General features: G+C 35.6%; 1 protein-coding gene across 1 annotated transcript in view; it reads left to right on the forward strand.

The window, feature by feature from the left end:
* Positions 1 to 4488: 4488 nt before the first annotated feature.
* The window catches only part of CSE1L (chromosome segregation 1 like), a 57741-nt gene continuing 40004 nt past the window's right edge, over positions 4489 to 22225 (forward strand). Inside the window, exon 1 of the mRNA XM_051976534.1 lies at positions 4489 to 4595. The gene's annotated coding sequence lies outside the window, so the exon portion shown is untranslated. The remainder of the gene's footprint in view (positions 4596 to 22225) is intronic.

Consider the following 22225-nt stretch of genomic DNA (forward strand, 5'->3'; position numbering starts at 1 on the left):
TGTTATCTATCTATCTATCTATCTATCTACCTATGTATCCATCTATCTATATCAACTATATCTAGTTGAAAAAGACCAAAATTTCACACCATATTCCAATATAAGCTCAAAATTAGGCACATGATTTAGACATATCATAACTAATCATATTATAACTAAGTTAGTGAAAGATAGAAGAAATTATGGCTGCATGTCAGATATATGGATTGGTGAAGAATTTATGAGCAAACAAGAAAAAGAGAAGTTTATAAGAGGTAATATAGATAAATTTGATTTTACAAAATGAAAAGGTTTTTGCACAAACAAAATAAATGCAGCTAAAATGAGGAGGAAAAACAGGAAACTGGGCAGGGATAAAGGTTTTATTTCTAAGATATATAGAGAACTGAGCCAAATTTATAAGAGTACAAGACATTCCCCAATTGGTAAATGACCAATATTCAGAGAAAAAAGTCCAAGCTACCAATAGATAAATGAAAAAAAATTCTAAATTACTAATAATTAGAGAAGTGAAAATGAAAATGACTCCAAGGTACCATCTCATATCCATTAGTTGCTAAGATGACAAAAAAGGGAAAATCACAAATGCTGGAGAGATTGTAGGAAAACAGTCACACTAATGGACTGTTGATAGAAATATGAACTAATCCAACGATTCTGGAAAGCAATTTGGAATTATGCCCCAAAAGTTGTCAACTTGTGCATATCCTTTGATCTAGTAATGACTATCAGATTTTAAAAGATCATGGAAAGAGATAAAGTCCCATGTGAACAAAAAGGTTTATAGCAACATTTTTGGTAGTGGCAAAGAACTGGAATAAAGTGATGCTCATCAAGTGGTTGAATATGATATATACATGTGATAAAAGATTATTGTTCTGTAAGAGTGTAAGAAATGATGAAGGAGATTATTTCACAAATACCTGGAATGACTTGTATCAACTGACGCAAAGTGAAGTAAGGAAAATAATTTATATAGTAACAATAATAATTTAAAAACAAACAACTTTGAAATACTCAATAACTGAGCAATATAGTGACTAAACACAATTCAAGAGGGCTCACAATGAAACATATTATTCATTTATTGTTGGAGTCAGAATGAAGATTAAAGCATATTTTCTCTTCTTTTTTTTCTTTGGACATGTTTACTAAGCGAGATTGTTTTCTGTGACTATACATATTTGTAATGGGTATACATAATGTAGTGGGTTTTGTTTTTATTGCCTTCTCAATAGTTGGAGAAAAAGGGAAAGAAAACTTGGAACTGAAAATAAAATAAAATTGAATTTTAAAAAGCAATTTGAAGAGTACTCAAAAATACCTCTACAGAGGTCCCTTTGACTTATATAGAGCACTGCTAGGTCTAAATTCCAAAGAGTTCAAACAAAGAAGAAAAGGTTCTGTACATACAAAAAATATAGCCTCTTTCTTTTTGTGGTAGCAAAATTTAGAAGCTAAAAATATTTCCAACTATTTGGAATGACTGTTATGATACATCAAGGTCAATGAATACTGTTGTGATATATGGAATGAAAAAATAATTTCAAAGAAACATGGAAATTAGTTGGTTAGTAAGTATTTATTAAGTACCTACCATGTGCCAGGCACTGTGTTAAATATTGGAGAAACAAACAAACAAACAAAAAGGCAAAATACAGTCCCTTCCCTCAGAAAGTTTAAAATCTTATTGGAGAGACATCATGCAAATATATATGAACAAGCTATATACAAGATAAATAGAAAATAATTAATGGAGAGAAGGCACTCAAATAAAGGAGGATTAGGAAATCTCATCTTCCTATGGAAAGTGAGATTTTAGCTAGGTCTTGGAGCCAAACAAGTTAAGAGGTGGAGATGAGGAGAGGGGCAATTCTACACACTTGAGATGTCAGTGAAAATGTCCAGGACTGAGAGTAGTGTCTTAGTGTCTTGTTCATGGAAACACAAGGCCAGTAGATCAAACATATTGAGATGGGATAGGGTAAGGAGGCAGGATTATATTGTAAGGATAGAAAACTATGGCGAAGAACTTGGTTACAAAGGGTTTTGAATGGTATACATAGGATTTTGTATATGAACCTGGAAGCTATAGGAATACATTGGAATTTAATGAGTATAGGAGTGACATGATCTGATCAGTGCTTTAAGAAAATTCCTTAAGTGATTGAATGGAGGATGGGCTGGATTGGGAAAAGGCATGAGGCAGTATGACCAACCCTAAGGCTATTGTAATAGTCAATGCATGGGATGCTGAGAAATTGCACAAGAGTTATAGCAATATTAGAGAAGAGATACTGCATACGTTAAATCTTCAGGCCTTAGCACAGATTGGATATGGGCAGGGAGGGCAGTAAAAGATAGTGAAAAATGGAGGAAAATAATATGGAGAAACCTCAGTGAGGTTTTAAAGGAAGAGATAATGAGTTATGGATTTATTAAATTTAAGGGCTCCAGGGAAGACTATTATGAATTGATGCAAACTGAAATAATCAGAAACAGAATAATTTATATCGTTAACATCAATATTAAAAAATGAACAATTTTTAGGACTTTTAAAAACCAATGAAGAATGAAGTGAACATATTCAGGAGATAAATTGATACAACTATATGAAAACAACTCTGAAAGCCATAAGAATTGTTATCAATACAATAACCATTCATAAATCTAGAGGAGAGATAATGAAACATACTATCCATTGTTGTACAATCAGTGTTCATGACCCTACTTGAAGTTAGTGGAGTATTTTGCCATTTTCTTTTCCAGCTCCTTTTACAGATATGGAAACTGAGGCACATAAGGTTAAATGACATAGCTAATAAGTGACTGAGGTCAAATTTGAACTCAGGAAGATAAGTCTTCCTGATTTTAGACCCAGTATTCTCTCTACTATACCACCTAGTTGCTTTATATCTCTTTGTAATAGCTAAGATAATTTGGGTCTGGAATGAGATACGTGTATTTTTGAAAATACAGTCATTGAGGGAAATTGTTTTGCTTGACTATGCATATTTATGATAAGAAATTCCTTTAAAACAAATTTTTCTTTTTAAAAAGGATTTCTTGGAAATTAGAGAAAAACAGATTTCTGTTAATTAAAAAAAAGGGAGGGGGATATTATACTGCAAATGTAAGATATTATGAGCTTTCATACAAGAACACAATTATTAGTTTTTCTTAACTGTTCTACATTGTTACAAGAGAACTCTCATGTCATGAGAGCAACCTATAAATGTAATATTAAAAAATCAGTAAAACTTTAAAATAATTTTAAAAATTGTATGGAAGATTTATGAGCTTATTAATGAAACTTCAGAACTTTCAAGATTCAAAGTAAAGTTCTCTCACTGAATTGTAAACTCCAAGGGGCAGTGTATATGAATTAGGCATCTTTGCATCTTCCTGGGTACCTTGCAATATATCTTTCAGACATTGAACAATAAACTTTTGTTGAATGAATAGAGAGTCTTCAACTAAATAAATATTTAATATTAAGGTCCTATTCTATGCCAAGGACATTAGGACAAAATAAAAATCACTCAATGATGCTGATAATAAACCATCAAGCTTCTGTGATTTCATTAGTATGATTCTATCACTAAGACACAATTAGTGGCTGCCACTGAAAACTTTATCCCTGGTGGCCAGCCTTCCAATCATGAGCTTATTTGCACTTAACTAGGTTGATTCTTGAACAGACACAATTCAGTGCCAAGAATCCAGGATGATGAAGGATGTGTCAGAGGTTATACTCTCTCTATTAGTATAGACAGAACCTAGAGTTGGTTTTATTTCATATTGAAGCGACAAAGAATAACTTTTTTTTTTTTAAGATATCATAGAATAATAGAAATAGTACCTAGCTCTGGAGTCAGAAAACCTAGGTTCAAATATAACCTCTGACCTTTACTACTTGGGTGACCTTGGGTTCCCAACCTTTTTCCGCTCCCAACTCCCAGCCTTTTTCACCCTACTTGCATCATTTGTAAATCAAAGTCGGGGTAGAGGATATTCCAAGTCCCTTTGGCCTAGACGTGTTATTCTATAATTTCAGGCAGCTTTTGCAAAGCGGTTTAAAAACCACAAAGTGCTTTTCATACAACAATGGGGGCACAATGTGGCGTAATGGAAAGAAGTGCATTTGGAATGAGCAGACCTGGATTTTAATACTAGCTCAGTCTCCGACACTGGCGAAATTTTCTTCAACTGTAAGAATGAAGTGCTTGGACTAAATGATCCCTAAACCCCAAAGTTCTACGTACTCAAAAAGCATTCTAGCTAATTCACATTCTAACATTCTATAATTCCAGAGGTACTCGGGAGGGGGAGGGGTGCACCATGCATAGGGTAAATAGGAGGGGCCAGGTCCAAGTTTCGGGTAGTGGATTGGCTGTACCGATCATGGGCTGGATCAGTGTCGTTCTGGGGCCCGCCCCTTTTCTGGCCGCCCTAGCGCCTGCGCACTGGTCTCCGCCGCGCCACCGCGCCATTTTGCCGGGGTTTGAATGTGAGGCGGTGCCGCAGCTGGAGCGGCATAGCTGGGTACGGTCTAAAGTCGGGCATCTTCTTTTCCTGTCCCGTATTACTAAGAGGTAAGGAGACAAGCGGGGTTGAGTTGGGTCCGGTTAGCTGGCTCTCCCAGGTTCCCATCATTCCCCTTGGGGGCCCAGCTCTGGCCGCCGGGAGCCGGGGGCCGCGCCGCGTTGTGTTAAGGTGGGAGCGGATGGTAGGGTCTCCGTGCTGACAGCTTCTTCACTCGGTGTTTCCTCCCCCTGCTCTCGTCCACTTCCGCGGGACCTGCTGCCCCTGGGCTCGCGGTGCTCGCGTCCTTCCGCTGGGACAGGCTGGGCGCTGGGCCTGTGGGGGCCAGGGAAAGCTGAGACTCGGCCTAGCGTGATCGCAACGGGATGCCCGCCCCTTTCCCTCCGTCACCTCGTTCATTGGCTGAGGCCGTTCTTTGCTGCAAGGGTAGCCTGTTGCTGATTGGCTCTCAGGTTACGTCCATCTCACTCCAGCAGGTTAAGGTGGAGCGGTAAGCCCCTAAGCATGAGGGACTCGCCTTTCCCCGGTAATGTTTGCTAGGTTTACTCTTCTTCTGGGACTCGGCCGCGGGTACCGTTTTTCCCCTTCCTTTTGCGAAGAAATTATCTTTTAGCTGTTTGCGGGAATTCTCATTAAATTTGGTGGGGACTTTGGGGTGAGGCATGACTGCCTTATCGAATCCTCCAGGAGACACATTGCTGATTTCTTTTACCTTGGCATCTTCTCTATTCTTTCCTCTATGCTGTAAATGCAGGGGATGCGGAGGAGGGGATAGGACTTCATTTTTCAGTTCGTTTTTAGTGGGGTGCTGTTGTTGACTACCATCCTGCTGACCAGGGCCTTTCCTTTTACTTATCTTCCTCCTAAATATTTCCTATGCCTTCTCTTTTCTTTTTCCCTTCCTTTTCCTTCTCCCTGCTCCACCTCCAATCCAGGGTAGTTACACCTATCTTCCTCTCAAATTATTATGTCAGCATCTTTTGGGGATAGAAAGGTATATAAGTAAATTATGTAATGGGGAAATCCCTTTTCTGCTTCAGGTTAGAGTGACATGTTTGGATATAGGAATACCTAGATTCCTTAAGGCTTTGGGAGTGGTAAAATGCTATAAAAGTAGTGATCGCATTGAGAAAATTGAAGTTAACAGTTGTGCTTATCACAAGCCTTTATTTTTGGGGATCCTTTCTCTTTAATGTTTCATGAATCTGAATTGGAATCGTCCATTAAAGTATAAATTCACAGAGGAAAAAATGTAGACAATACACCATCTCTTTCAACAAATCTTAATTATTTTTTCCTTCCGTTGTGACTTACTAGTTGTAGAAGAATTTATTTTTAATCTAAAAGTTTTTAAATTGGGGGAGTTAGAGGTTCCAAACCATCCAATAGGAAAATGTTGGAATTTCCTTGGATGGGGAAGAGGAAGAAGATTTAATTTACTTAATTTGTTTTTGGCACTAATGGAGGAGTTGTTGAGGCGTTTCACTTCAGTATGCATATAAGTAAAAGCACAGGGCAATGTGTTAGGAATACAACAAAAAATCCTGCTTCCAAAGTGCATAGTTATTATTGTTGAGATACAAAATATACGCAAATAAATAAACATGAGATGGAAGAGGGCACTACCAATTATAGATGGAGAGATCAGGAACCATTTCAAAGAGGGTTGGTATGTGAGCTTTTAAAAAATTAAATAATTTTTTAAGTGCCTCTTGGGTTTGAAGTGGGTATATTTAATATTTCTGCTTTTCTGCATTTGATTGTAAGGTTTTTATGCCTTAATACACGATCAGTTTTTATGAAGATGCCACGTACTGCTAAGACAAAGGTATGCTCCTTTCTATTCTCATTCATTTTTCTCCAGAGATCTCTATCATATCTAACTCTTTTTAAAATTTGTTTTATGTTTAAATTTGTGTAGTTCTGAGAGGGGAAAGTTGAAGTTCTCAACTTTTACAATTGTATTGTCTGTTTCTTCATGTGTTTCATTTAATTTTTCCATAAAGACTTTGGATGCTATGCCATTTTTTGGATTTATGTTTAATATTGATATTGTTTTATTATATATGGTTCCTTTTAACAATATGTAGTGTCCTTTTTAATTAGGTCTATTTTTTGCATTTGCTTTGTACTTCAGCTGGAGCATTATAGATTCTGCTCTAGCCTCTGTTTCAAGTATGTTCTTGTAAGCAACAAATTGTTGGAATGTGTTTTCTGATTCATTCTACTCTCACCTTCTGTTTTATGGGTAAGTTCATCCCATTTGCATTCACAGTTATGATATTAACTGTGTATTTCCTTCCAACCTGTTATCTTCTGTTTATTCTTTTCTCTTTTTTCTGTCATTCCTCTACAATCTTGTTTTGCCTGTGATCCTTTTTTTCATACTACTTCTATATTGGATAAGATAGATTTCTATTACCAATTGAGTATAGAAATCTATTTTTCTTCTTTAAACTAATTTACATGTGCATGAGGTTCAAGCATTGTCTACCACCTTAACAGCTTCCCCTTTACTCTAAAAGCTCTTCCTTACTCACACCTTTTATATGAGATATTTTATATCTAAAAGCATTCTTCTTTCTCACTTGTCCTTTTTTTTTTTTTTAAACATTATCTTCACAAAAGTCAGATCTCCAATGTTGTCTTGGCGTGGGACAATGTCTTACTGACCTTTTGTTGGTTCTGCTATTCCAGAATTTAATTTGAGACAGTATGTAAAATTGTTTGAAGAGAAATAGTAAGAGAGCTAAAATGAATGTTTTCTCTACTCTGCCTCTAATCTGAGTTTTGAGAGAAAGCAAGTTTTCTGAGAGAAGGAGAATAAAAAATATGTTCTCAGCATGGATCACAGAATTTTGAGTTTGGGAAACACCTAAATAGTCATATTAGCTGGAATAGAGATAAATAAAAGTAATATCTGGAATGGTAGATAGGAACTAAATTGTGGAAAGCTTGAAAACTAGTTGAATTTTTTTATCCTACAGGCAGTAGGGCAGCAGCTGAAGGTTTTTGATTAGACCTGTGTCTTAGGAATATTGATGATCTTAACTGTGTGAAGAATGGATTGGAGAAGGATGAGATGAGTCATAGAGACCAGTAAGAAGCTTTTGTAATAGTCCAAAAGAAAGGTGCTGAGGGTCTAAGTTAGAGTATTTTCATATGAGCAGAACATGGAAAGGATAGGAAAGATAGTTATTAAAGAGATAAAATCCACAAAACTTGGCAACTGATTGGATATTGGGGAATGGAGAGAGAAAAGCCAGGTAATTACATCCTGGGTGTATGGGAAGATGGATGGTATTACATTCAATAGGTCCCTTTTTACATGTTGATTTGAAATGCTGATGGGACATGTAGTTGAAGTCTAGTGATTTATTAACAATATAAGACCATCAGGAGATATAGAAAAGGGCAGAGATAAACATCTGAGAGTCATGTGCATAGAGATAACTGAACCCATGGGAACTGTTGAATTCAACTGAGGGAATATAGAGAAAAGAGCTCTTGGGGCACTTTTCATGCTTAGTGAGGAAGAGTGAATAATGATCCAGCCAAGAACACTTGGTCCTATTAGTAGGATGAAAACCAGTAGATAGTAATATCACAAAAGCTGGGGAGGGCTGCATACAAGAGGAAGGATTGGGAGTCTCTGTGGCCACTAAGAAGTCAACTAGGGTGGAGACTGAGAAATAGCCATTGGATTTATCAATATAGTGAGTGATTCTTGAAGATCATTAAGGCAGGGTTTTCAGTAAAGTTGCTAAATCAAAAATCAGATTGGAAGGAGTTGAAAAGAGGTGAGAAAATGGGAAGCATTAAATATAGATGACTTTTTCTTGGTTTTGCTGTGAAAGTAAGGAGAGATACAGGACAGTTTAAGAAGTAGCAGTCAAAACGAAAGTTTTTTCCCAGGGATGGAAACTTAGTCATTTAATTCAACAATCATTTAACTTTAAAAGCTTGCATGTGAGGCAGCTAGATAGACCTGGAATCAGAAGGACCAGAATTCTTTTCAACCTCAGACATCTAACACTTAATAGCTGTGTGACCCTGGAGAAGTCACTTAACCCCAGTTGGCCTGCAAAAAAAAGAAAGAAGCTTGCATACTGTAGATACAAAGATAAAAGTGAAGCAGTCCCTACCCTCAAGGAGTTTCCATTCTATTTGTTATTTTTTAAGAAGCAGGAGTGAACTGTTGGATAAAGAATATTGGAAGGTAATGAAAGATGAAAGAATGGTTTAGGGTACTAGTCCAGGAACAGAGACCAGAAGGATGACATTCCAGAACACAATGTGAAAATTGGACCTTGACAAAGAGAATGGCTATATTTTCCTCAAGCACAGCAAAAGAAATGAGACTAAGACTTTCTGCAGTCATATTTTAAGATGTGATGAAGAGGAGAAGGGATAGTTTCCATTTTCTCAATAAAGTAGAATGACAGCTCTTCTGAAAGAAAACACCGGGGAACACCATTTCAGACAGCATAATAGGGAATTAGGAAAGAATAAAAGGCCTTCCATGTAGCACTGAGGGCTCAGTTGAGATTAGAGAACTTTAATATGTAATGGACCTAGGTATCCATGATTACATAATGGCGTTTTTGGAGTAGGTGGAAGGAAGGTGGGCCTTGGCAAGGCACAAATTTCTTTTTTTTTTCATAGCTTTTTATTTACAAGTTATATGTATGGGTAATTTTACAACATTGACAATTGCCAAACCTTTTGTTCCAATTTTTCCCCTCCTTCCTCCCACCCCCTCTCCTAGATGACAGGATAACCAATAGATGTTAAATATATTAAAGTGTAAATTAGATACACAATAAATATACATGACCAAACTGTTATTTTGCTGTACAAAAAGAATCGGACTCTGAAATATTGTACAATTAGCCTGTGAAGGAAATCCAAAATACAGGCAGGCAAAAAATATAGGGATTGGGAATTCTATATAGTGGTTCATAGTCATCTCCCAGAGTTCTTTTGCTGGGCGTAGCTGATTCAGTTCATTACTGCTCTATTGGAACTGATTTGGTTCATCTCATTGCTGAAGATGGCCAGGTCCATCAGAATTGATCATCATACAGTAGTGTTGTTGAAGTATATAGGAATCTCCTGGCCTTGCTCGTTTCACTCAGCATCAGTTCGTGTAAGTCTCTCCAGGCCTTTCTGAAATCATCCTGTTGGTCATTTCTTACCCAACAAGAATATTCCATAATATTCATATACCACAATTTATTCAGCCATTCTCCAATTGATGGGCATCTATTCAGTTTCCAGTTTCTGGCCACTACAAACAGGGCTGCCAAAACATTCGTGCACATATAGAGCCCTTTCCTTTCTTTGTGATCTCTTTGGGGTATAAGCCCAGTAGTAACACTGCTGGATCAAAGAGTATGCACACTTTGATAACTTTTTGAGCATAGTTCCAAATTGCTCTCCAAAATGGTTGGATGTATTCACAATTCCACCAACAATGTATCAGGGTCCCTCTTTTCTCACATCCCCTCCAACATTCCGCATTGTCTTTCCCTGTCATTCTAGCCAGTCCGACAGGTGTGTGTGTAGTGGTATCTCAGAATTGTCTTAATTTGCATTTCTCTGATTAATAATGATTGGAGCATCTTTTCATATGACTAGAAATAGTTTCAATTTCTTCATCTGAGAATTGTCTGTTCATATCCTTTGACCATTTATCAATTGGAGAATGACTTGATTTCTTATAAATTAGAGTCAATTATATATTTTGGAAATGAGTCCTTTATCAGAAGCTTTGACTGTAAAAATATTTTCCCAGTTTATTGCTTCCCTTCTAATCTTGTCTGCATTAGTTTTGTTTTGTACAAAAACATTTCAGTTTGATATAATCAAAATTTTCTGTTTTGTGATCAGTGATGATCTCTAGTTCTTCTTTGGTCATAAATTCCTTCCTCTTCCATAAGTCTGAGAGATAAACTATCCTGTGTTCCTCTAATTTATTTATAATCTCATTCTTTATGCCTAGATCATGAACCCATTTTGACCTTATCTTTGTGTGCGGTGTTAAGTGTGGGTCGATAAGGCACAAGTTTCAATAGGAAGAGGCTACTCTCAGTTTGAATTGGTCAATGACAGAATCAGGCCTAATTCTGAAAGAAGGGAAGTGAGTCTACTACAAGGGTGATATATTGGGAAAACAAGAAGATCAGGAAGAACTAAAGATCACAATAAGGATAAGAAATGGGTTTGGGTGCAATGAAATAGGGACGGGGAAAGATAGGCAGTAACAAACAGGATTTTCAGAGTTAAAATTATTAAAGGTAGTATAATTATGTGTGATTGGTAATGATGTGATCTCTTTGGGGAGCTGAAGTAGTGTTAGAGATCATTTGGAGGTCTTGATTTACTAGATTGTTTGAAGGAATTTATAACATTTACATAGCACCTACTATGGGCCTGGGATTGAACTAAAAACTTTACAAATATCTCATCTTCCTCTCATTATCACTCTAATTTCTCCATGCTCATTTGGAACTCTGCCCAAAGGGCTATCAAACTGCATACCCTTTCATCCAGCAGAGTCTCTACTGGGTCTGCATCCCAAAGAGAATATAAAGAAGGGGAAAAGACCCACATGTGCAAAAATGTACAAGTCCTTTTTGTAATGGCAGGAACCAGAAAGTGAATAGGTGCCTATCAGTTGGGGAATGGCTAAATAAGTTATAGTATGTGGATGCCATGGTATATTATTGTTTTATATGAAATGATGAGTCTGATTTTAGAAAAGCCTGGAAAGATTTATATGAACTGATGCTGAATGAAGTAAACAGAATTAGGAGAACATTATACATAGTGACAGCAAGATTATGTGATCAAGTATGATGCTTGGCTCTTCTCAGCAGCAATTCAGTGATCCAAGACAGTTCCAAGAGACTTGAGATGGAAAAAGCCATCCGCATCTAGAGGGAACTATGGAGATTGAATAGAATAGAAGCATACTTTTTTCACCTTTTTGTTTTGTTTTGTTTTGTTTTTTCCTTTTGTCCTGATTTTTCTTACACCACATAATATGGTAATATGTTTAAAATGATTGTTAATGTATAACCTATATATCACTTTGCTTGCTGTCTTGGGAAGAAGGAAAAAAAGGGAGAAAAAACTTTGGAACTCAAAATCTTACAAGAACAAATGTTGGAAACTATCTTTACATGTAATTGGAAAAAAAATACTATTAAAATAAAAATAATAAAATGTATGGTCATTGCCAAAAAATAAGGAATTAGAAATTGAGGGGATGACCATCAATTGAAGAATGGCTAATTGAGTTGTGATATATGAATGTAATGGAATATTATTGTGCTATAGGTAATGATGAGCAGACTGATTTCAGAAAAACCTGGAAAGACTTACATGAACAGATATACAATGAAGTGAGCAGAACCAGGAGAATATCATACATAGTAATACTCTGCAATCATTATTTATAACTATTTTAGCTTTTCTTAACACTAAAATTACCCAAGACAATTCTGAATGATTCATGTTGGAAAATACTATCCATATCTAAAAAAAGAACTGATGGGGTCTAAATGCAGTTCAGGATTTTAATTTTTTTTCTTTTCATTTACAGTTATATAATTGTGCTTATTTAACTTTGTATCATTTCACATAATTTCCCAGAGTTTTGTATTTTCATATCTTTTAATTTATGTATTATTTGTTTTTCTTTGAGACCATTATAATTATAATTTCTTCACATTTAGTATTTATTATTTTGTTATTGCTCTTTATTTTGTTTTCTCCTAAATTTATCAAATGCAAAATAAGATGAATATTTCTACAAATAAAATAGTAAAAAAGACAAAAAAGCATTGAGAATGAGCACCGTATGCTCATCATTCTTCACCCTTTAAGAATGACACAGCAAATTTAATGTTATTTTCTTGATAAAATAGCCTTTTATTTTTTCCAGTTATTTGTAAAAACTAATTTTAACAATTCATTTTAAAAAGATTTTTGAGTGCCAAATTTTCTCTTTCCCTCCATCACTTCTCTCCTTTTAAGATGGTAAGCAACTTGCTATAGGGTATGCATGTGCACTCATAAAATGTTTCCCTATTAATCATGTTGTAAAAGAAGAAACAGAACAGAAGAAAACTGTGGGAAAAAAAAAGGAAAAATAGTATGCTTTGATCTGCATTCTCTATCTGTAAATGTGCTGTATTCCTCTATAACTGTTTATGATTTGACTTTTATATCAGTCATATATGTGTTTGGAAGTTATCTTGATTTGTGTAGTGTGAAGTTTATTAATCTCAAATTAATTTCTGTCCAATTGTTTTTTAGTTTTTTCTATCACTTTTTTTTTTCAGTTGTGAGTTCTTGACCAAGTAGTTGGAGTCTTTGGGTTTGTCAAACAATATACCACTGTTTGCTTATTTCTTGTGTAACTTGTTCCATTGTAGACCTTCTACTCTTTAAACAGTACCAAATTCCTTCTATTATCACTGCTTTGAAATATTCTTAAGAGTTCTGGTTTTAGGCTTTATTTTTTTCTAGATTTAACACAGTGTCCAGTACTCAGTAGATATTTCATAAATATTATTATTGATTTCATTATTTCCCTTAAAATTCTTATACTTTTTTCCTTTCTGATGAATTTTATTATTCAATTTTTCTGGTGTTACCTTTACTTTAAACTTAAGATTGATAGATTAAAAAAAGGTTTCTGATTTCAAGTATCGTAAATATTTATTATGATTGTATAGTGCCTTAGAATTTTTAAAGTATCATTACATAAGTTATTTCATGTAGTCATATTTAGATTAAATGACATGTCTTTCAGACTGTCTAGAGCAGGGGTCCTCAAACTACGTCTCTTGGGCCAGATGCGGCAGCTGAGGATGATTATCCCCCCCTCACCCAGAGCTATGAAGTTTCTTTATTTAAAGACCCACAAGACAAAATTTTTGTTTTTACTATAGTTTGGCCCTCCAACAGTCTGAGGGACAATGAACTGGCCCCCTATTTAAAAAGTTTGAGGACCCCTGGAGGGTAATCTGGGGGTAAGCAATTTTAAATGTATTAGGTATATTTTGTTGTGTTGAACAGATAGAAATGATTTAAAAAATAGAAACTAAAATCCATTTTGTTGCTTATGAACATTGTCCTAGAGAATTTAGGAGGGTTCTTTTTGTTTAGTTCTGCTTACTACCCCCTGCATTAGTTCAAATAAATCTTCACATGCTCCTCTGAATTCTAAGACAGACATAATGAAAACGAAAGGTGTATAGTAGGTAGATTTATTAACCATAAGAACAGGATCAGCTTTCTAGCACACCAGGATCTAACCCTATATTCTGTCTTTTAAGAGTCCACTCATAGGAATAGATGAGAGAGTAATAGAAGATGATTCTTTGCTGCCTTTCCCTTAAATCTAAACATCATAAAGCCAGGAAGTTTCACCTCTTAAAATCCATTAGCCCCCTCTTGTGAAATCTCTATTCTTCTTTTATATCTGTCTATCTCTAGATATAAATATAGATATATTTAGTGCACATTGCTTTATGAATCATATTGGGTGAGAAAAATCCAGATTAAAAGGGAAAAACCATGAGAGAGAGAAAAAAACAAAAAAGAAGTCAACATAGCATGTGTTGATTTATATTTAGTCTCCTTAGTTCTTTTTCTGAATGTAGATGACATTGTCTGTCCAAAGTCTATTGAGATTGCTTTGGAGCACTGAGAAGAACCAAGTCTTTCATAGTTGATCATCGTACATTCTTGCTTTTATTGTGTATAATGTATTCCTGGTTCTGCTTGTTTTATCAGCATCACTTCATGTAAATCTTTCTAGGCCTTTCTAAAATCAGTTTGTTCATTTTTTATAGAACAGTTAGGTAGTTGTTTTAGTTTTAGTTTGTTAAACACTGATTTGATGGTGCAGGAAATTTGATTGTTAAAAACTTTAAAGGTGCCAATCTGAAATACAGGAAATTCCTTGGCAATAGTGTAGAGGTATCACTGGTCTTCCAGTCTCCTACAGTTACAATCTTAGTATTATTCTGGACTTCTCATTTTCTTTTATCTCACAGAACCAGTTATTTACCATTTTTCTTTATTTTTTACATAAATATCTTTTCTATCCTTTTGTCATCACTTCTTCTATCATCTCCTAAATAGTTTTGGTCTTGATCACCTCTTTGCCAGCCTGCTAATTGTTTTCCTTGCCTCAGGTCTCTGTTCCTCTACACATATTCCTCTACACATTCTTCCTCTACATTCTGTATACAGACAGTGAAACAAGTGACCTTGTCATTTCTTCAATGATTTTGTATTACTTCTAGGATCAAATAAAAATTCCTCTGGTCTTTAAGGCCCTTCACAAATGGGCCCCAACTTAACTTTCTAGATGTAATATACATTATTCCCTTTTCCTCATTCTGTGTTCCAACTGAACTGAACTTCTTTATGTTCCTCACACCTAACATTCCATCTCCTTTCTACATAATGATCTTCCATTCTTGGAATACATTCTTACTTAACACCTTGTTGTGTAGTTCCCTTCAAGGCTTTGCTCAAATACCACATTCTATATGGAAGCTTTCCTAGTTTCTCCAATAGCTAGTCCCCTGTAACTTCCCACTACATGGTATTTACTTTGTATATTTTTATATATGTACGTTTTCTCCTTTCATAGAAAGCCCCATTGAGGGGCTTTATCCCTAGCACCTAAGAAATTCTTGTGAATAAGTGGCATGAATGTAAAAAGCGAATGTAAAAAAAAAAACCAAACAAACTCTGCTAAAGTAACTTTCTTTCACTCAGCCCAGAAGAGAGATTCTCAAGCTTTTTCAAACCTAAAACCACTTTGTCAGGGCAAAGACCCTTCCATAGAATCCAGGGTTCTACCTGTTTTACTTTGTCACTACCCAGAAATTTTATAGAGCTTTTCATGAAACACTGGGTTTTAATTAAACATAAGCAAATTCTTAGGAGTAGGAAAAAATATGTAGAAAGATTGTTGATAGGGTGATGTTAGAAAAAATCCTGGACTAGAAGTCAAAAAATTTGGATTTGTCTTATCTTTTTTAGTACTGGCATTGTGATGTTTGCTAAGTTCTGTTTCTTCCTCTGTATTTCATGGTCCTCATTTGTTAAGTGAAGTAACAAGATTATGTGATGACCAACTGTGATGGACTTAGCTCTTCTCAGTAGTGTGGTGATTCAAGACAGTTACAATAGATTTGGGATAGAAAATGCCATCGCATCTGGAGGGAGAACTATGAAAATTTAATGTGTATTTTTCACCATTGTTTGTTTGCTTTTTCTTAATCAATTAAAAAAAATGTAGAATCTCTTTTTTAAAAAATTAAAGCTTTTTCTTTTCTTTTTAATTTTTATTATAGCTTTTTATTTACAAAGCATATGCATGGGTAATTTTTTCAACATTGACCCTTGCAAAACCTTCTATTCCAAATTTTTCCAAGCTCTGAGTTTTGGCTATAATATTCCCGGGGGTTTTAATTTTGGTGTTTCTTTCAGAAAGTGACTAGAGGATTCTTCTTTCCACTTTGCTCTCTGGTTCTAAGATATCTGGGTAAATTTTTTTTAAGTGATTTCTTGAAATATGATGTCTAGGCCCTTTTTGGTATCTTGGCTCTTGTCAAATGATTATTAATTTTTTTTTCTCCTTAATGTTTCCTAGTTGTATTGTTTTTGCTATAAGATACTTTACATTCTTTCTTTCTTTTTTAAATAGTCTTTTAGCTTTGTTATCTCCAATGAAGTCATTAACTTCTGTTTGGTCTATTCTGGTTTTCCGGGGATTGGTTGCTTGGGGAAAGGTTAGGTTTCAAGTCCTTTTCTGATTTTATCTTTCATAACTTTCTCATTTATAAAAAAATTTTTATTCTTTTAAAACAAAACAAAAAGCACAGTTTCTGCTTCCTTTCTTCTAAGATTTTAAAGTTGAGTTTCTATCTAATCCATGTTTTTCATTGAGACTTAATAGATGTTTTGTAGCCATTCTCTTCTGGGTTTATTTCTTGAACATATTTGTCACCATAAAAGCTTTTTATGTTGGAATTCTTTTTTGTTTGCTCATTCTTCTTTTTTGACTGGGTATGATTGGTAGGCCAGTCTTCTGTTATTATGAAAATGACAGTAGAATTCAGAAATGAGGCTCTGAAATAAGAATAAAGGAACCAAGTTATTTCAAAGAGAAAAGCCTGTAGCTCATCAATTAGAACATTTTTATTTTTGAAAATCAATAAATAAATATTAAACACTGACTCGATGTTGGAAAGTAAAGATACCAAAGCAAAAGCCCCAACTCTTACAAGCTTACATTCTATAGGGGAGACAACATGTGCACATTAAATGTGTACAAAATAAAAACAAGGTACAGGTATTTCTTTTATAACAACATATACATCCTAAAAATCACAGGGCTTATGGGAACAATGGGGTTAGGGACACAACATTCAAAAAACTTAATCAAGGGGTAGGGGATAATGTAGGTAGCAAAAAGTGGTGATAGAAGTAAAATGTATAAGTTCATTCAGGTTGCTCGCATTTCCTTCTGAAGCAGAGAATATATTAAAAAATATGGCACTTTATCCATTGTAAACAAAGTTGTGTATAAACAAAAGTGATAGTTAAGTAACATTTAAGTTATTCCCCAAATTTCTGTTTTCAAAACTAGTGTCACAGTAAAACTGACAGGAATTGTTTTTTGTTTTGATTTTGCTTTTTTGTTAAAGAGATGCTAGCATCTGGGATTGGAGGAGGGTCAGGAAAAACTTCATAGGAGGTCTTGTTACTGCAATTTGAAAAGAAAATTAAGGATTCTTAAGAACTGGATATGAGAAGTAAATACATTCCAGGAAGGCAGTGTGCAAAGACACTGATATGGGAGTTAAATCTAAGGAACAACGTGGATGATAAACAAAACAATTTCACTACAAATTCAGCGTGTCAGTGTGGAAGAAGTTATGGGAAAATAGAATTCAGAAAGAAAAGAATATTATATATTTTTCCTACAAATAAATAAATAAAGATTCCAAAGCACTTTATTAAATATGTAAAAGGAAAGAGACTGAATATATCTTTACTCTTAAGTGAGTCAGCCTAATATAATGAAAATAATTGTTTTCTTATCAAAACTTAGAGGTATTTTTGGAATCATAAAAATCATTAAAATGCTAATGTGAACATTAACGAGGACGACATCTGAAAGATTTTCCACTTTGAATTGAGAAGGGCTAGCTTTGGCGAAACATTGATTTGTCTTTTCATTGATTTCTTTTTGTGTCTTTAGTATTTCTACTCCTTAAAAAAATATTTTTTTATTATAGCTTTTTATTTATAAGACATATGCATGGGCAATTTTTCAGCACTGACTCTTGCAGAACCTTTTGTTCCAACTTTCCCCTCCTTTCCCCATCCCCTCAGATGGCAGGTAGACCAATACATGTTAAAGTATATGTTAAATACAATAATATGTATACATATCCATACAGTTATTTTGCTGCACAAGAAAAATCGGACTTAGAAATAAGGTAAAAATAACTTGAAAAGGAAAAAATTTTTCTGCTTCTTTTTAATGTTAAATTTAATAAGGTAGTGCCAACATTGCCCTGTTTTGGGCCTTCTCTTTTGTGTTCTTCTGTTCTGGAAAAATATAAAATGTTGACCCTGGGCATTTACTTCATTTGCTAACACCCTAGTACTACTCTACATTTTACATTGCCAGTCCTCTCCTAATTCCCAGGCTCTCAGAGAAATCTCTGGTCACTGTCTTTTGCAGTACTTAAACCAATTTTACTAAGCTTACCACCTCCTGAGATTTTCAGAGATCTCTGGCTACTGTTTCATATGAATTGTGGTTTAAGTACCGGTAGCGGGCTCAAGAGCAGCCATGTGCAAGCTCAGAGTCTTTTATTCACGTGTTCACATCCTGCCTAGCTGACCTCCTGTTGACTCCCAGGTGAACACCAGGTTAAAAAGAGAGCCAGGTAAACAACAGATTAAAGAGAGCAACTTCCTCCTCATTTGAGCTTAAATAGGGTCTATGAGGTCACAAGCACAGCCAATCAAAGAAGGAGATACTTCCCGTTAACTGAGTTCTTGCCCAGGATGCTGTCTCTGCTTGCTCACAGCAAATCATTTTCAGGATACCAGCTTGTTTACTTTCTGGTGCACTGAATGTGACCTTTCTCCTCTGACCCTTACATAAAAATATTTTGTTTCTACATTTTTTTTTGGTTATCATTATGATCTCTTAATCTCCCCCTTGAAATGGCTTTCCCAAATGAAAGCGGTGTCATATAACAAACAAGAATTGTCAAGTAAAATAAACTTATCTTTATCTATTAGTTGTGATTGAAATTGCATGTCTTATTTTGCAAACTACTATCCTTTTCTTAGAAGAAAAGGATGAATTGATGAATTCTTAAGTCTTTGAAAGTTGTTTTTCTTTATGATGCTGTTTATTATATACATAGTTCTCTTTTTACTATGCTGTCTACACTAATTCATATGATCCTTAATATTCTCCACTCTCTTCTGTAGTTTCTATAATTCAGCTACACTGGCCTACTTGGACTTCTTCAAACTGGATCTGTCATCTTTGTGCCTTTGTACTTGCTCTCCTTCATCCCTTACCTCTACCTTTTTGTGTCCCTGTCTTCCTTCAAATTTTATATTCTGCAGAAGGCCTTTCTGGATGTTTTTCTTTGAGATTACTGTATATCTACTCTATATTTATTGTTTGTACTTAACTATTTAGTGCCTTATTGGAATGTTGCTAAGTGCTTGTGGCAAAAGGGCTGTTTTTGCTTATCTTTGTATCTCTAAAACTTTAATACCATGCCTGATACATAATAATAAGTGCTTGTTGATTAACTGACCATTAGATTTACATACAAAATCAGTCATTTCCCTGTCAGTGCTAGTCTCTAGCAACCACCACAACCCCCCCAAAAAAAAATCTGCTATAAACTATGCTCAAAAAGTTATCAAACTGTGCATACAACATACCCTTTGATTCAGCAGTGTTACTACTGGGCTTATATCCCAAAGAGATCTTAAAGAAGGGAAAGGGACTTGTATGTGCAAGAATGTTTGTGGCAGCCCTCTTTGTAGTGGCCAGAAACTAGAAACTGAGTGGCTGCCCATCAATTGGAGAATGGCTAAATAAATTGTGGTATATGAATATTATGGAATATTAATGTTCTGTAAAAAATGACCAGCAGAATGATTTCCGAAAGACCTGGAGAGACTTACATGAACTGATGCTGAGTGAAATGAGCAGGACCAGGAGATCATTATATGCTTCAACAACAATATTATATGATGAAAAATTCTGATGGACATGGCCTTCTTCAACAATGAGATGAACCAAATCAATTCCAATAGAGCAGTTATGAATTGAATCAGCTACACCCAGCGAAAAAACTCTGGGAGATGACTATGAACCACTACATAGAATTCCCAATCCCTCTATTTTTGTCTGCTTGCATTTTTGATTTCCTTCCCAGGCTAATTGTACACTATTTCAAAATCTGATTCTTTTTGTACGGCAAAACAACTGTTTGGACATGTATACATATATTGTATTTAGTTTATGCTTCAACATATTTAACATGTATTGATCAACCTGCTATCTGGGGGAAGGGGTGGGGGGAAAGAGGGGAAAAGCTGGAACAAAAGGTTTTGCAATTGTCAATGCTGAAAAATTGTAAATAAAAAGCTATAATAAAAAAGTAAAAAGAAATGAATTGCATGGCCAGGGCAGTGGCATCTATGGGGATTTGGGATCAAGGTCAGTGAACTTGACCCTACTGTTCAGGAGTCTGTCCCTAAAAATGATGGGATTTTTCTTTGAGCCTTGCCGGATTCTAATTTTTCATAGTTAACCTGCTTGTACATTCCCTTAAGAATTCCTTGGACTTAGCAGGTGAGCATGTGATCTCTAAAGAATTTATGTGGAGTCATTATAATCCCACCTAGTATCCTTGGATAGTTTGAGAACCTGGAGGAAATTGTCTATCAGAGAATCTAACTGCTATATCATCACCACAAGCCTGACTATAGTCAGTAATTTGGTGCTTTTCTTCTGGGTAGCTGCATTGGGCTCAGAATGAGATTCTTAATCTACCCAGGAAAGGTCACATTGAAGGGGGATCTTTAGAAATTCTTTTTGCAATCTTGTTGGATTTTCAGAGTAGGATCCAAATGTAGTTTTGAATTGCGTAATATCATTGACTTGAGAAGGAGATATGGATTCTTATTTAGCCATCTGAGGGATCAGGAATCTCAGATCAGAAAGATTGGGGTAAAGGTAAGAAAAGGGGTTCCTCTCAGATATTGGAAGGGGAGAGAATGGTGCTCCCTGAGAATAAAGGGGAGAGTCAAGCACAAGAATTGCTAGAGGTTTAAGAGTCAAAGGAAGAAAGTCAGGGATTTGAGAGGAACAATAGAGAGAGGAAGGAGTAGGAGGAAGGGAATTCAAAAGACTTTAGAGGTGATCTTGGGGTTCCCCAGGGCAGAAGGAGGGAAAGGGCAAGGTGATCCAGATTATCAAATGAGAAGTCCTGAGGAGGGGCTTTGTCAAGTGTAAATGTAGTGGTAGCCAAAAGCAATTTGATGCAAATCATGGTCCTGTGAGAGAGCCATGAAGGCCTGGACTTTGGGGGAATCTCTGTCCATTTTCCTTCATAGTGGCAAAATATATCTAATTGTAGAATAATGTTATAATTTAGAAACTACTGTTATTGCTCTCTTAAGTTATATTGGGGCAGGGCAGTATTACAAAAGAAACCACATGCTTCCTCTTTAGGTCCTGTTCTGTGAATATTTCCACTTCTTAAGAAGACATACTAGGAGGTCAGTGGGGCAGCTCCCTGTCCCATTTCTGACTTTGCTTCCAGGGCTTTAGTGCCCCAAAGGCTTATTAGTAAGAGGACAGTTGCTTTACAATCAAGGCATCCTCCAGAGTATAGGAAGGCAGACTGCACAGGGTACATGGCAGGCAGTTCAAGCTCAGTTGCTCCTGGGATTGAGGTTCCTTCATAAGGATTCCAAGGTCATAAGAGATTAAGGAGAGAGAGACAGGAGGCAGAAAGGAAAGGTAGGGACTTACTGATCCTGGCAAGAGTCTGAGAAAGTGATTCCTAAAGAAAGAAGTCAGGGAAAAGATAAGGGGGTGACTAAGGGATCTGCCCTCAATCTCCTTCCTCTTGGACTTCAGTAACGGATAAGAGATGTAGTGATAGGGGAGATTTGATGGATCAGAATTACCAAGAAATGGGACTCATTTCTCTCTCTCTCTCTCTCTCTCTCTCTCTCTTTTTTAATTATAGCTTTTTATTTTAACAAGTTATATGCACGGGTAATTTTTCAGCATTGACAATTGCAAGACCTTTTCTTCCAACTTTTCCCCTCCTACCCTACTCCTTCCCCCAGATACCCGGTTGACCAATACATGTTAAATATGTTGAAATATAAGTTAAATACATTTCTCAAAGGAAAAGTCTTTTTGCAAAAGCAGACCAAACCAGTGACATCAGGGAACTGGTTGGTCAGAGGAGATAATTTGTAGTGGGTATTCATAGGATAAGGCAATGATTATTTTCTTTTTGGGGTTGTTTACTCTTAACCATTGGTGAGGATTTATCAAAATGAAATTTTTTGAAAC

The sequence above is a fragment of the Antechinus flavipes genome, chromosome 2 (genome assembly GCF_016432865.1).
Source record: "Antechinus flavipes isolate AdamAnt ecotype Samford, QLD, Australia chromosome 2, AdamAnt_v2, whole genome shotgun sequence".
Classification (NCBI taxonomy): Eukaryota; Metazoa; Chordata; class Mammalia; order Dasyuromorphia; family Dasyuridae; genus Antechinus; species Antechinus flavipes.